Source organism: Cervus canadensis, chromosome X (genome assembly GCF_019320065.1).
Source record: "Cervus canadensis isolate Bull #8, Minnesota chromosome X, ASM1932006v1, whole genome shotgun sequence".
In the NCBI taxonomy this organism is placed as follows: domain Eukaryota; kingdom Metazoa; phylum Chordata; class Mammalia; order Artiodactyla; family Cervidae; genus Cervus; species Cervus canadensis.
The window spans coordinates 51,230,299-51,244,230 of record NC_057419.1 but is presented as its reverse complement, the minus strand read 5'-3'; the positions used below and the strand labels follow the sequence as shown (position 1 = coordinate 51,244,230).

At 43.3% G+C, this 13,932-nt stretch overlaps 1 long non-coding RNA gene across 1 annotated transcript; it reads left to right on the top strand.

Moving 5' to 3' along the window:
• Positions 1-706: 706 nt before the first annotated feature.
• LOC122434497 lies at positions 707-12,163 on the top strand. The gene is made up of 3 exons (XR_006267386.1): positions 707-1,129; positions 10,972-11,038; positions 11,849-12,163. It is a non-coding gene; the product is annotated as an uncharacterized LOC122434497 (long non-coding RNA).
• The last annotated feature ends 1,769 nt before the right edge of the window (positions 12,164-13,932 follow it).

The following is a 13,932-nucleotide window of genomic DNA, read 5'->3' as shown; positions in this document are numbered from 1 at the left end:
TCAACAACCCCCCACCCCCCACTTTGAGCACCTACTGTGTACAGGGCACAGTTTTAGGTGCTGTGGGGACACAGGGGAACTAGAAATCTCTATACACCCTGGTAGTACTGACATTCTAGTAGAAAGAGGTGTCTGTTTTTTTTTTTTTTAATTCTTATAGATGCTGGCACATAAATTCACACTTCCATCAGTGGCATCAGGGGAACGAATGCCTTTTTATGGGCCAGGGATCTGCAGCAGGGGGTTGAATCCCTTAGCATGGCTCTCAACAAGATCTTTAGGCTAGGATGCTCTATTGAGGGACATTTGAGAGGGAGACGGAGGATGGAACATGGGCAAGGGGAGGAAGATATGAAAGAGAAAGGGCGTCTTTAGTTATGTCAGCGTGAATCGAAGTGTGAATGATCCTTAGAGTATTGACAAAAAACAGCTCTTTTTAGGTCACACACACAAAGAGCGTGAGGTTTGGGAATGAAGTTACTGACGAGACTCTGCACCTTCGGGACACTCCATTGCGCGACGCAGAGATGGAACAGTCCGCTGTGGGAGGTACCACGGAGGTGGGTGGGTAGTGTACTTTGGAAGAAACCATTTCATGTCTGGGGACACGAAATATCCCGCGCGTGTATCGGCCCCTTCCCCAAACTGAGAATAGCGATGCCCTGACCGACCTCGGCCCCGGGGGCCGGGGTAGGGTAAACGCCACCTTCAGCCACCGCCACGATCTTATATTTAGCCCCGCTTGAGTTGGCTACCGCTTCTAAGCAACAGCGGGGTGGGTGGAGTGGGGTGGAAGGTCGTGGAGTGGTGATTGGATCCTAGATGAGGAGGGCGGGATCAAATCTTGCCCTGAGCTTTGATTGGCCGCCGCGAGATTCCCTACTGAAGCTCTTCCAGGGTACCGAGGTTTTCTGGAATCACTTAAAGGCTAAGAGCCCGGGGTTCACCGGCTGCGGGATGCCATTGGCTGCTGGTTTGGCGCAGGCGCTATGGCTCCCGGGTTGACGTTCGGGGTTGCTGAGGCAGGGCTTTGGCTACTGGAGAGTGTAGGTTCGAATCCCATCTAGGAACTTCAGTTTGCGCACCTGTAAAAGAAGCTGGTATTATTGGCTGGCACAGAATGTGTCGGGTAATCTTTTCTATTCTCTTTTACCTGTTGTTTCTCTTTTTAGAACAATGCTTATTGCATCCCATTATATTGATTTCAGGATCCACTCACCATTCACAACAGCAACTGAGAAAAATTCTTCTCCAGGGTTCCTGATATCACTGTATTAGGCTGCCTTTGTAGGTCTGAGTCCGGCAGAGAAGGTTCAAGGCGATCTCATGATCCTCCTCCAAGCCATCCCCTCCTCCCCCGGGAGAGGATGACTTGGACGTTTCATACCCCTTCTGGACCAGGCCTGACTCGGGGTGTGTGGCAGTGTGTGTGTGTGTGTGTGTGTGTGTAGGAGTTAGGGTGAGGGGCTGGGTCATAAATGACTACAGAGCGATGCATGATTTCACGCTCTAGGACAGAAGGATGTGTGACAATTAAAGGAGAATTTTGAAGGGGAGAAAGACAACTCAAAGGAGTAAACTTTGATGATGGGATTTTAAGCATCAGGCAGGGAATGTGTTTGGCTGAGTGTAAGTGAGTAGGAGGATAATGGTTTTTAAGTCAGTCGACTTATTATATGCTGTGTGCATTTTGGAGGACTGTGTTCAGAATGTGAAATCTCATTGCTTGGAATCTCAGTTCAAAGTATGACGTCTGTGGGCCTACAGTGAAGTCTCTCAGCTGTTTTGAGGCTCTTGTCACAGGGGTTGTGGTTTTCCAGACGTTTGTGGATTTCTGTCCCAGGGTATAAAATCTCTAAGCTGTTTGAGGGTCTTTGTCCTTGGGTAAGTGGGGTTTTTTTTCACTTAAAGTTGAATTCCTTTTTTTTTTTTTTGGCATTTCTTTGACTACTAGAGGGACATAATGTTGTTTTCTGAGCTTGTGGAACCGTGTATTTAAGGTTTATAAATTCCGTTCTATGTCCTTTGATCTTTTTTCCTTTAAAAAGCTTATTTTAAAAATCACTTTAGACTTAGAGAAAAATTGCACAAATAGTGCAGAGTTCTTGTATACCCTTTGCCCAGCTTCCCCTAATGTAAAGCACTTAAATAAAGATAATACAGTTTTAGAAGCAGGAGATGAATGATACTATTGTTCTTGAGCTGTTCACCTATTTGGTGTGTGTTCAAAGTGTGAAATATCTGAGCATTTTGGACCCAGAGCTCTCTTAGTTTTCCTGTCCCATACTTGATGTCTCTGAGCATTTGGTTTCTGTTTCTAGATGCTAGGTTTTTCATCTTCTTGGTGGTCTTTGCCCCAGAGAATAAAGTTTTTGACTTATTAGGGGTCTCTTGAAGGCACGTCTTCTCTGAGCTGTTTAGGCTTCTGTATTCAGGGTGTGGGGTCTTTGAGCACTTTGGGGATCTATGTCCAAAGCTGTGTGTACTCTGTTACTTTTTATGGGTCTTTATCAGAGATTCTGAGGTTAGTAAGTACTTTTGGGTTACATGTCTAGGGCAGGATTCTTCAACCTCAGCACTGTTGACAGGTTTTTTTTTTTTTGGGATATTGCTGAAATTTATTACGTAAATGAAAACTCAAGACCATGAATCTTAAGATTATGATATTCTACACGAATTTCCCCCAAATCAAGAATAAGTGGATAGCATAGGAAACTTTACTCAATATTCTTTAATAACCTATATAGGAAAAGAATCTGAAAAAAGAATGAATATATGTATATGTATAACTGAATCACTTTGTTGTACACTTGAAACTAACACAACATTGTAAATGAACTATACTCCAATATAAAATAAAAATTAAATTAAAAAATAAAATGTGTGAAAGGAAAAAACTGTTTAAGCCAATGTGAGTAGATTTCTGTTGTTCATAACAGAATTAAATCAACCATTAAACTTAAAAATAATAAAAAATAAAGAGGAATACACAGAAAAAAATAATAATTGGATAAATAATACATTTCAAGTTGAAATATAATTGATCTACAACATGATGTTAGTTCCAGGTGCATAGCAATGATTTGATATTTCTATACATTACGAAATGATCACCACACACTATTGACATTTTGGATTGGAAAATTTTTTATGGAAGGTGTTGTAGGATGTTGTATTCATTTGCTAGAGCTGCTTTAAAAAATAGCACCACATCAAGGGCAGGAACAGAGACACAGATGTAGAGAACGGATGTGTGGACATGGGAGTGAGGGGGAGTAGGATGAATTAGGAGAGTAGCATTGACATATATACATTACTATGTGTAAAATAGCTAGCTAGTGGGAGCCTGCTGTATAATGCAGGGAGTTCAGCTCAGTCTGTGATGACCTAGATGGGTGGGATGTGAGTGGGGTAGGAGTGAGGTCCAAGAGGAAGGGGATACATGTGTGTGTGTGTATATATATATATATATACACACACATATATATATAGCTGATTCACTTCATTGTACAGCAGAAACTAACACAACATTGTAAAGCAACAATAAAAATTTAAAAATAGTATCAAAAACTCGGTATCTCAAACAACTGACATTTATTTTCTCACAGTTCTGAAGGCTGGAAGTCTGAGATCAAGGTGTGAGTCCAGTTGGTTCTTTCTTGGGGGGTGAGAAGGAGAATTTGTTCCATGCCTCTTTCCTAGCTTCTGGTGGTTTGCTGGCAGTCTGACATTCCTTGGCTTTTGCTGCATCACCGCAATCTCTGCCTTCATCTCCACATGGCATTCTCCCTGTGTGTGTCTGTGCCCAAATTTCTCTTTTTATAAAGACACCAGTCATATTGCATTAGGGGCTCACCCTACTGCAGTATGACCTTGTCTTATATTTGTAATGACCCTATTTCCACATAAGGTAACATTCTGAGGTCCTAGGGATTAGGAATTCAACATGTGAATTTTGAGGGACACAATTCAACTCATAACAGATGTTTAGCATGAGAAAGAAAAGAAAGGAGGGAGAGAGAGAAGGAGCAGTCCCCAACATCCAGAAGTTGTCCTGGCACCCACAGGTAAGCTGTTATTCTCTTATTAGACATAAAAAATCTCATAGAATACGAACCTCAGACAAGGTTATTCTGAGACCATGCCAAAATGAGACAAAGCCAAGCCATGTTATAATGTTGTCTAAGCATAGGCAAAAACAAGGTCACTGTGCCATCCACACGATACCAAACATCCTTCTCTCTTGGTTAAAATGAGTCGGCCCTTTGCATCAGGTAGCCAAAGTATTGGAGCATCAGCTTCAGCATCAGTCCTTTCAGTGAATATTCAGGGTTGATTTCCTTTAGGATTGACTGGTTTGATCTCTTTGCAGTCCAAGGGACTCAAGAGTCTCCTCTAGCATCGCAGTTCAAAAGCATCAATTCTTTGGTGTTCAGCCTTCTTTATGATCCAACTCTCACATCCATACGACTACTGGAAAAACCATAGCTTTGACTATACGGACTATACGGAAGAGCTGACTCATTGGAAAAGACCCTGATGCTGGGAAAGATTGAAGGCAAAAGGAGAAGGGGGTGACAGAGGATGAGATGGTTTGATAGTGTCACTGGCTCAGTGGACATGAATTTGAACAAACTCCAGGAGACAGTGGAGGACAGAGGAGTCTGGCATGCTGCAGTCCATAAATTCACAAAGCTGGACATGACTTAGGGTCTGAACAACAACAACTTGGTTAAAATGAGTGACTGCTACTTCTCTATCAATTTCAGCATTATCCTTACTCTAGGCTGCCTTCCCCATAGATTTAAAGGCTTATTGGGATACCAAATAATAAATCTGCTCTCACTTTGTGACAGCATCCGATCTAGAGTGAGCCTGCAGTTCCTTAGACCCTTCCCCAAACCACTCAACTGAAGCCCAGATTCTATGATTTGTTCTCTCTAACACCCTCTTACCTAGATGTCCCACGGTTCCCCACATTCTTCCTCACTGCAATGAGTAATAAACCCAACTTGTTTAACTACAGGTATGTTCCTGGGGGTGGGGGGTCTTTGGCTAAAGGGCAATGATAAGCAGCATCCTTGATCTCTACCCTCTAGATGCCAATAGCACCTCTGCCCTCCCAGCCTTGACAGCCAAAACTGTCCCTAGATGTTGTCACATATGGTGGCTCAGACGGTAAAGAATCTGCCTGCAATGCTGAAGACCCGGGTTTGATCCCTAGGTCGAGAAGATCCCCTAGCAAAGGGAATGCCTACCCACTCCAGTATTCTTGCCAGGAGAATCCCATGGATAGAAGAGCCTGGCGGGCTACAGTCCATGGGGTTGCAAAGAGTCGGACATGACTGAGCAACTAACACTTTCACTTCACTTTCAGACCCTGTTTTGGAGTCTGGAACCCCTAAGTCCTGACTGGATGGTAGGAGAGTCTAACTTTTTGAATCATCTTTCTAAACCTTGATTTACTAAAGTTTTACAAGACTTAGCTCTGAGTCAATAGGACAATATACAGTCCACACATCTACACTCCCCTGACTTCTGAAAGCAGATTTCAGGGGTAGGGGGAGGAATGCAATCCAGGTAAATGCCATCTCTGGTCAGGGGCCACTGTGGGTCTGAGATTGTTTCAGTTGGAATGTAGGAGTAACATGCACATATCATTTACTATAAATGTGTATTGGATTCAAGAAAGAGTAAATAAATACTCGCCAGATTTGTGTCTCCATCTCTACAAAATTCACAATTGTACTTCACTTGTTTGCTTGAGAACAGGCATAATTGACTGTATACCATGGGGCAGGGCTACACAATGAAGAAAAAACATTGTTCCTCTTGTGAAAACTGTAAATCTGGTTATAAGACAGACAGGTTTGTGCATTTATGCAAGAGGTTAGGTTCTGAACTCTGGAGAAAGGCTTTGGGAGAGGGTGCAGAGGCTTAGGGGGCTTCCCAGGTGGCGCTAGTGGTAAAGAACCCGCCTGCCAATGCAGGAAATGTAAGAGATGTGGGCTTGATCCCTGGGTGGGGAAGATCCCCTGGAGAACGGTATGGCAACTCACTCCAGTATTCTTGGCTGGAGAATCCCATGGACAGAGGAGCCTGGTGGGCTATAGTCCACAGAGTTGCAAAGAGTTGGATACGACTGAAGTGACTTACCACACATGCACACAGAGGCTCAATGAGTCAAAGAAGCCTTAAGACAAATTTTTTAAAATAGTTGAAACTAAATGAAAATGAAACTAAAACTCCCTAATTTGTGGAATGCAGCAAAGCAATGCTTACTTAGTTGTTGTTCAGTCACTAAGTTGTGTCCAACTCTGCAACCCATGGACTGCAGCATGCCAGGCTTCCCTGTCCTTCACGATCTCCTGGAATTTGCTCAGACTCATGTCCGTTACTCAGACTCACATCCAACCATCCCATCCTCTGTTGCCCCCTTCTCCTTCTGCCCTCTAGGGAAGTTTAAAAGGCATTTTGGCTTCTGCCTTGCTCTTTCTGGGATCTCTTGCTCTAGTGGAAGCCATCCACCATATTGTGAGGATACTCAAGCAGCCCCTTGGGGATACACCTGTACCACATAACTGAAGTATCTCAGCCAAAAGCCAGCACTAATTCATTAGCCGTGTAAGAGATCCAACCTGCAAGTGGAGCTTCTGGCTCCACTCCAGCCTTCAGATGACTGCAGCCCAAGAGATCCAAAGCCAGAACTGTGCAGTCAAGCTTCTCCTGAGTTCCTGACTCCTCAAAACTGTGTGAGATAATTAACATTTACCATTGTTTTAAGCTGCTAAATTTAGGGGTAATTTGAGGTGTTTCTGAGCTCTTTGAGAGTCTTGGTCCAGGGTTCCAGAGTCCTGAGTTTCTTGTAACCTGTATGTATATCTGTATGTTTTAAGCATTCTGTGCTTCACATTTTCAGGTCTCTGATCTCTGGGTTCTCTCTCTCTATGTTTTAGATGTCTGAACCAATTGAGGATCTAGGTCTAGAATTATGGGAGTTCTGGGATGTTTTTCTGTTCATGTCCAGAATGTGATCATAACTACTTGGGATTTGTGATCCCACAGTATAACGTCTCTAAAATACCTTGTATTGGAGTTCAGGATTTGAACTTTCTGAGCCCTCTGGCAGTCTGTGTTCTGGGTGTGAGGACATTGAGGCCTTTAGGAGTTTGTGTCTCAGATTTCACAGCCATGAACTCTTTGGAGGATGCATACAGGTTTTGTTTGTTCTTTGAACTCTAGGGATTTTTAGGGCCCAGAAAGAGATATCACCGAGGTGACTAGAGTCTGCATCCAGGGTACTGGGTGTCAGAACAGTTTGGGCCACTGAGTTCCTGGATATGAAGTTTCTGTGGTGTTTGAGAGTCTGTGTTCAGATATTAATATGACTGATTTTGAGGGCAGGGGGAATCTGTGTCCTAGGGTTTCAGCCCCCTAAACTGTTTAAGGTTGTTGTAAGGTTCCTGTGCTGTTGTTGGATGTATGTTCCAAATGTGTGGGATCCCTGACATGACTGTGGCTGAATGTTGCAGTATAAAAGGTCTCTCTCTGTTCATAGGTATACATACCAGGGTGGAAGGTATCTGAGCTCTTTGAGTGTGTGTCTGAGATCATGAAGTCTCTCTGATCTATTTGGGTGTTGTTTCCCAGGATGAGAGACTTCTGATTTGGTTGTGGGAATATATTCCAGGATGTGAGTTGTCTGATCTATTTGGGTGTGAATGTCCAGAGTGTGAGGTTTCTGCTCTGTTGTGGGTATACATCCAATGATATAAAGTTTTGGTCTGCTTGTAGGTATATATTTCAGGGTATGAGTTCTCTGATCTGTTTGTCATTGTATGCTACAGAATTTGAGGTCTCTCTTCTTGGGTGTATGTCAAGGGTACGAAGTCCCCGATCTATTTTGGGGGCTTATACCCTTGTTGGCTCAAGTAGTAAAGAATCTGCCCACCAATGCAGGAGACATAAGAGATTCAGGTTTGATCCCAGGGTCAGGAAGATCCCCTGGAAGAGGAAATGACAACCCACTCCAGGATTTTTGCCTGGAGAATCCCATGGACAGAAGAGCCTGGCAGGCTACAGTCTATAGGGTCACAAAGAGTCAGACACGACTGAAGTGACTGAGCATGCACCCTTGGATGTTAGAGCTCTGATCTCTTTGTAGGTGTATGTGCCTGTGTATGAGCTCTCTGATCTGTTTGTGGTATGTGTCCCAAGATATGAGGTCCCTGGGCTCTTTGTGGATATATTTCCCTGGTTATTATATTTCCCAGATTTTTTGGTGTGGTTTTCTGAGGGTATAAGTACTCTGATCTGTTTGTTAGGTGTGTGTTGCATGATGTTATGACTATTCTATCTGAGGGTGAATGTTCCAGAGTGTGAGGTCTCTGCTGAGTTTGTGAGTGTGGGTGTGAGGTCTCTAAAATGTTTGTGGGTATGGTTCCCAAGATGTAAGTTCCTTGAAGTCTTCGTGGGTGTATGTCCCACAGTATGAAATCTGTCATCTATTTCTGGATGTATGTCCCAAAATGAGGTCTCACTTCTCTGTCCCTATACCAATACTCTTGATGGGTGTATGTCAAGGATATGGGTGTATGTCAAACTCTCTGATATTTTTGTATTTGTATGTCCCAGGGAATGAGGTCTCTGATCTGTGGGGTTTTTTTTTGGGGGGGTTGCATAATGTGAGTTTTCAAGTATGTTTGTGACTGCATGACTTATGATGTGGGTTTCTGATCTCTTTGGACATGTGTATCCCATGGTATAAAGTGTCTGAGCTCTTTGTTGGTGTATATCCCAAGTGTGAGGTCTCTGATATGTTGGGTGGTATATTTCCAAGAATGTAAGGTCTCTGATCTGTTTGTTGCTGTACACCAGTATGTGAGTCTGTTTTCCTTGGTGTATGTCGAGGCCTGTTTATGAGTATATTTCCCAGGTTATGAGGTCCCTGATCTGTTTCTGGGTGTATGTCACAGAGTAAGAAGTCCCTGATCTGTTTGTCCACAGAAGTCTCTGTATGTAAGGTCTCTGATCTTTTCATGACTATATCAAGAGTTTGAAGTCTTTCATCTCTATGGTTATTATTCCCAGGTGTGACATCTGTGTTGTGTTTGTGACTTTCTGTCTTGGAATTTTAGGTATCTGGGTTGTTTCTGCAATATCCCAGGATGTGATGTCTGCTGTTTCATTGTGTGTGTAGGTCTCAGTTGTGAGGTCCTGATCTGTTTATGGGTATATTCATCAGAATGGGAGATCTGTGATATGTTTGTGGGTGTCTGTCCCAGAGCATGAGGTCACTCATTTGTTTGCACATGTAGGTCCTAGGATCTGAGATCTTCATGTCACTATAATTACCAGTACGTGAGGTATCTTTCTTTTTCTTTTTTAAATTTTTTAAATTTTTTTGTGAGGTATCTTTCATGAGTGTATGCCAAGAATGTAAGTCCTCTGATATGTTTGTGAGTTGAATGAACCTAGTTGCAAGGTTTCTTTTTGTCTGTGGGTTAGGTCTCAGTGTGTGAGGCCCATGAGGTCTTTTGGGGCGTAGGTCCCATGGTGTAAGGTTTGGGGGATTATTTAATGGTTTATGAACTTGTGAGGGTTATGATCTTTTTTGTCATTGTATGTTTAAGGGTGTGAGATCTGTGACTGTTTGTCATTGTATGTTCCAATATGTGAGGTCTCTCACATGGGGGTATGTGAAAAAAAATGTAGTCTTTGATCTATTTGTGGTTGTATGTCCCTTGATGTTCTTGATGTCCCTTGATGTTCTCCTTTATTCCTGTTCTCCTCTATTCCTTTCTCCAGAGAGAGAGAGAGGTAAGGTCTTTCATCGAGTGACAGTATATGGCCTGTGATATGAGGCCTCAAACTGATTTGTTGGTATAGTCCCAGGATATGCGCTCTCTCCTCTCTTTTGAGTGATGTATTCCAATTTGAGAGGACTCTGCTTTGTTTCTGGATGTTTTTCCCAGTATATGGGGTCTCTGATCTGTTTGTGGTGGATACTGCAGGATTTGAGTTCTTTGGTATATTATGTTTGTATGTCTCAGGTTGTGAGGTTCCTATTCTCTCTGTGGGTGAACATCACAGAAGGGGTTATCTGATCTGTTTGTGTTTGTCAAGGGTGTAATGCATGATCTGATTGTGCATTTATGTCCCAGGATGTAAGGACCACAGCTGTTTGCAGGCATTTGTCCCAGGATGTGAGGCTCTGATCTGTTGGGTTATGTTTGTCCAGGGGTGAGATTTCTAATCTGTTTTAGGGTACATATTCCAGGATGTAAGGTCTCTGATCTCATTGTGGGTGTAATTCCCAGGATTTGATTGAATGATTCTCTGATCATTTGCGAGTTTCTCTACCTTTTAATAGGTGTACATCCCAGGCTGTCAGTTCTCTGATCTTCTAGGAAGATTATTTCCCAAGATTTAAGATTTCTTTCTTTCTTTTTGGCTGTGCTGGGTCTTTGTTGGTGCATGCAGGCTTTTCTCTAGTTGTGGCAAGCGGGGGCCTACTCTCTAGTTGCAGTGCACAAATTTTTCATTGTGGTGGCTTCTCTTGTTATGGAGCACAGGCTCTAGGGCACTCAGGCTTCAGTAGTTGTGGCTTCCAGGCTCTAGAACACAGGCTCCATAGTTGTGGCTCATGGGCTTAGTTGCTCCACGGCATGTGGGATCTTCCCAGATCAGGGATTGAACTCATGTCTCCTGCATTGGCAGATGGATTCTTCACCACTGAACCACCAGGGAAGCCCAGGATTTGAGATTTCTATTTTGTTTGTGGGTACATATGAAGTCTTAGATCTCTTAGGCTGTGTATGACCAGAGAATGTAAGGCTTGTGACCTCTCTATGGGTGTGTTTCATGGTATGAGGTCTATTCTCTGTTCATTCCTATGTTTCAGTATGTGATGTCTGCTCTTGAATTTTGTCAAGGATGCACATGCTCTAATCTGTTTGTTTTGTATTCCAGGACTTGAAGACTCTGATCTGCTTGGTGGTGAATATCCCAGAGTGAGGTGTCTGAGCTCTTTGTATGTGTATGTCTCAGGGAGGGAGGGTCGTGACGGGTTTGTGGGTATATATTGTAAGGTTTCAGATCTGTTTAGAAGTAAATTCCAGCAGGTGATGTATCTGAACTCATTTTGAGTGTATGTACCAGGCTTTGAGAGCTCTCACATGTTTGTCAGTATATGTGCTAGTGTGAGAATGCTAATCTCTTTCTAGGTGTACCACCCTACATGTGAGGTCTCTGAACTCTTTGTCGGCTTATGTTGCAGGATTTTAGGTCTATGATTTCTTTATGGCTATATTTTCCAGGTTTTTAGGTCCCTGATCCGTTTGTGGGTATATAAATCACATATGAGTTCCCCGATTAGTTTCTGGGTGTGTGTCTCCCAGGACATCATGTCTCGACTGATCTATTCATGTACATCTCTGTTTAGCTGAATACTGGTGCTCACTAACATCCATGTCTCAGTCCCTAGGGAAAGTGTTAGTCATTGAGTCATGTCTGACTTTGCAATCCCAGGCTCCTCTGTCCATGGGATTCTTTAGGGCAAGAATACTGGAGTGGGTTGCCATTTCCTTCTCCAGGGGATCTTCCTGACCCAGGGATTGAACCTGGGTCTCCTGCACTGCAGGCAGATTCTTTACCATCTGAGCCACTTGGGAAGCCTGTGACTATGTTAACTTTCTGGCAGAAGGGACTTTGCAGATGTGATTAAGTTAATCACCAGGAGGCTGGGAGTTTATCCTGGATTATCCATGTGGGCCCAGTGTGGTCACTAAGGTCCTTACATGTGGGAGGCACGATGGTGAGAGTCAGAAATAACACTGTGACAATGCAGGCTGTCTAAGAAGGTGATGTAATGATGGAAGCAGAGTTGGAGAAGGAGATTTGACAGCTGAAACAGAGAGAAGAGAGATCAGAGAGACATTTGAAGATGAAACGCTGCTGGCTTTGAAGATGGAGGAAGGGGCCATGAACCAAGGACTGCAGACAGCTTCTAAAACTGGAAAATGAAAGGAAGTGCATTTTCCTGGAGCTTCCTGGAGTGAAGTAGCTCTGCTGACAACTTGACTTTATCTCTGTGAGACTCAAGTTTAGGTCTCTGACCTATAGAAATGTAAGATAATAAATTAGTGTTGTTTTACAATACCAAGATTTTAGTGATTTGTTATAGGAAATGAACAGTGTCCTGGGTTGTGATGTCTCTATCTGATTGTCAGTGCCCATCCCAGGATGAGAACTCCATTACCTGTTGGTGAATGTGTGTCAGATGGTGTGAGGGTGTGCCCCCAAATATTTGGTCTCTGAGCTGTTTGTTCCTATATGTCTCAGAATGTGAGGTCTCCAATATGTATGTTTGTGTCCTAGGATATGAGGTCTTTGAGCTGATTCAGGATGTATGTCCAGTATTTGAGGTCTTTTTTGGGGGGGTGGGGCATCATGCCACTTGTGGGATCTTAGTTTCCTGACCAGGGATTGAACCTGGGCTTACAGCAGTGAAAGCACAAAACCTATAACCACTGGACCGTCAGGGAATGCCCATAGCATATGAGCTCTTTAATAAGATATCTGGGATTTGCATTCCAGGTTATTAGGTCTCTGGTGTGTTTCAGAGGTATTTCTGATATTAATGGACTTTCTGCTTTTCTCAGTGATATATCTACCATAATATGAAGTCTCAAGCCTATTTTGTTATGAATATCTAGAGTGCTAGGTTTCAAAGAGCTCATTGTGAGTTTATGTCCCTTGGTCTGAATCCTCTGATCTCTTGTGAGTACTTATGCTTGGCTTTGAGCTCTTTGATCTCTTTGTGGGTATATGTCACTAGATATTCGTTCTGTCATCTATTTCTGGGTCTTTTTCATAGCATGTCTTGTCTCTGATGTTCTTGTGAGTATCTGTTGCAGGATTTGAGATCTCTGATCTAGTTGTAGTTGTATGTGGTCTCTGAAGTGTTCTAGAGTATATCCCATGATGTGAGTCCCCTGATATGTTTGTTGGTATATTTCTCAGAGTATGAGGTCTCTGGTCTCTTTGAAGGCATAGACTGCAGGGTTTGAGGTCTGTGGTCTCTTTGTGGTTACGTGTCCAGGTTGTGAGGTCTCTAATCTGTTTGTTGAGGTGTATCCCAGGGTGTGAACTCTCTGATCTCTCTGAGTGTTGGGTGGGGGGAGCAGTACATGTCTAATGGTGTGAAGATTCAGATCTGTTTTCTGGTAAGTGAACCGGGTTGAAAGGACTCTGATGTGTTTGAGGGTGTTTTCCCAGGATGTGAGTTCTTTGATCTGTTTCTGGACACAGATCTTAGGACACGTGGTCTCAGAGCCCTTTGTGGGTGTACATCCCAGGTGTGAGTTCCCTGAGCTGTTGGAGGGTGTATATCCCAGGGTGTTAGATACTGATACTTTTGGTGTTATTTGTAAGCATATGAGATTTCTAATATGATGCTTTTGAACTGTGGTGTTGGAGAAGACTCTTGAGAGTCCCTTGAACTGCAAGGAGATCCAACCAGTCCATCCTAAAGGACATCAGTCCTTAGTGTTCATTGGAAGGACTGATGTTGAAGCTGAAACTCCAATACTTTGGCCACCTGATGTGAAGAGCTGACTCATTTGAAAAGATCCTGATGCTGGGAAAGATTGAAGGCGAGAGGAGAAGGGGGTGACAGAGGATGAGATGGTTGGATGGCATCACCGACTCATTGGAGATGAGTTTGAGTAAACTCTGGGAGTTGGTGATGGACAGGGAGGCCTGTCATGCTGCAGTCCATGGGGTCACAAAGAGTCGGACATGACTGAGTGACTGAACTGGACTGAACTGAACTGACGCTAAAACATATGATGGGATGAGAGGTTTATTATGTGTTAAAGTGTGTATATCCAAGGTATGAGGTTTCTGAGTTCTTTTTGAGTGTATATCTGA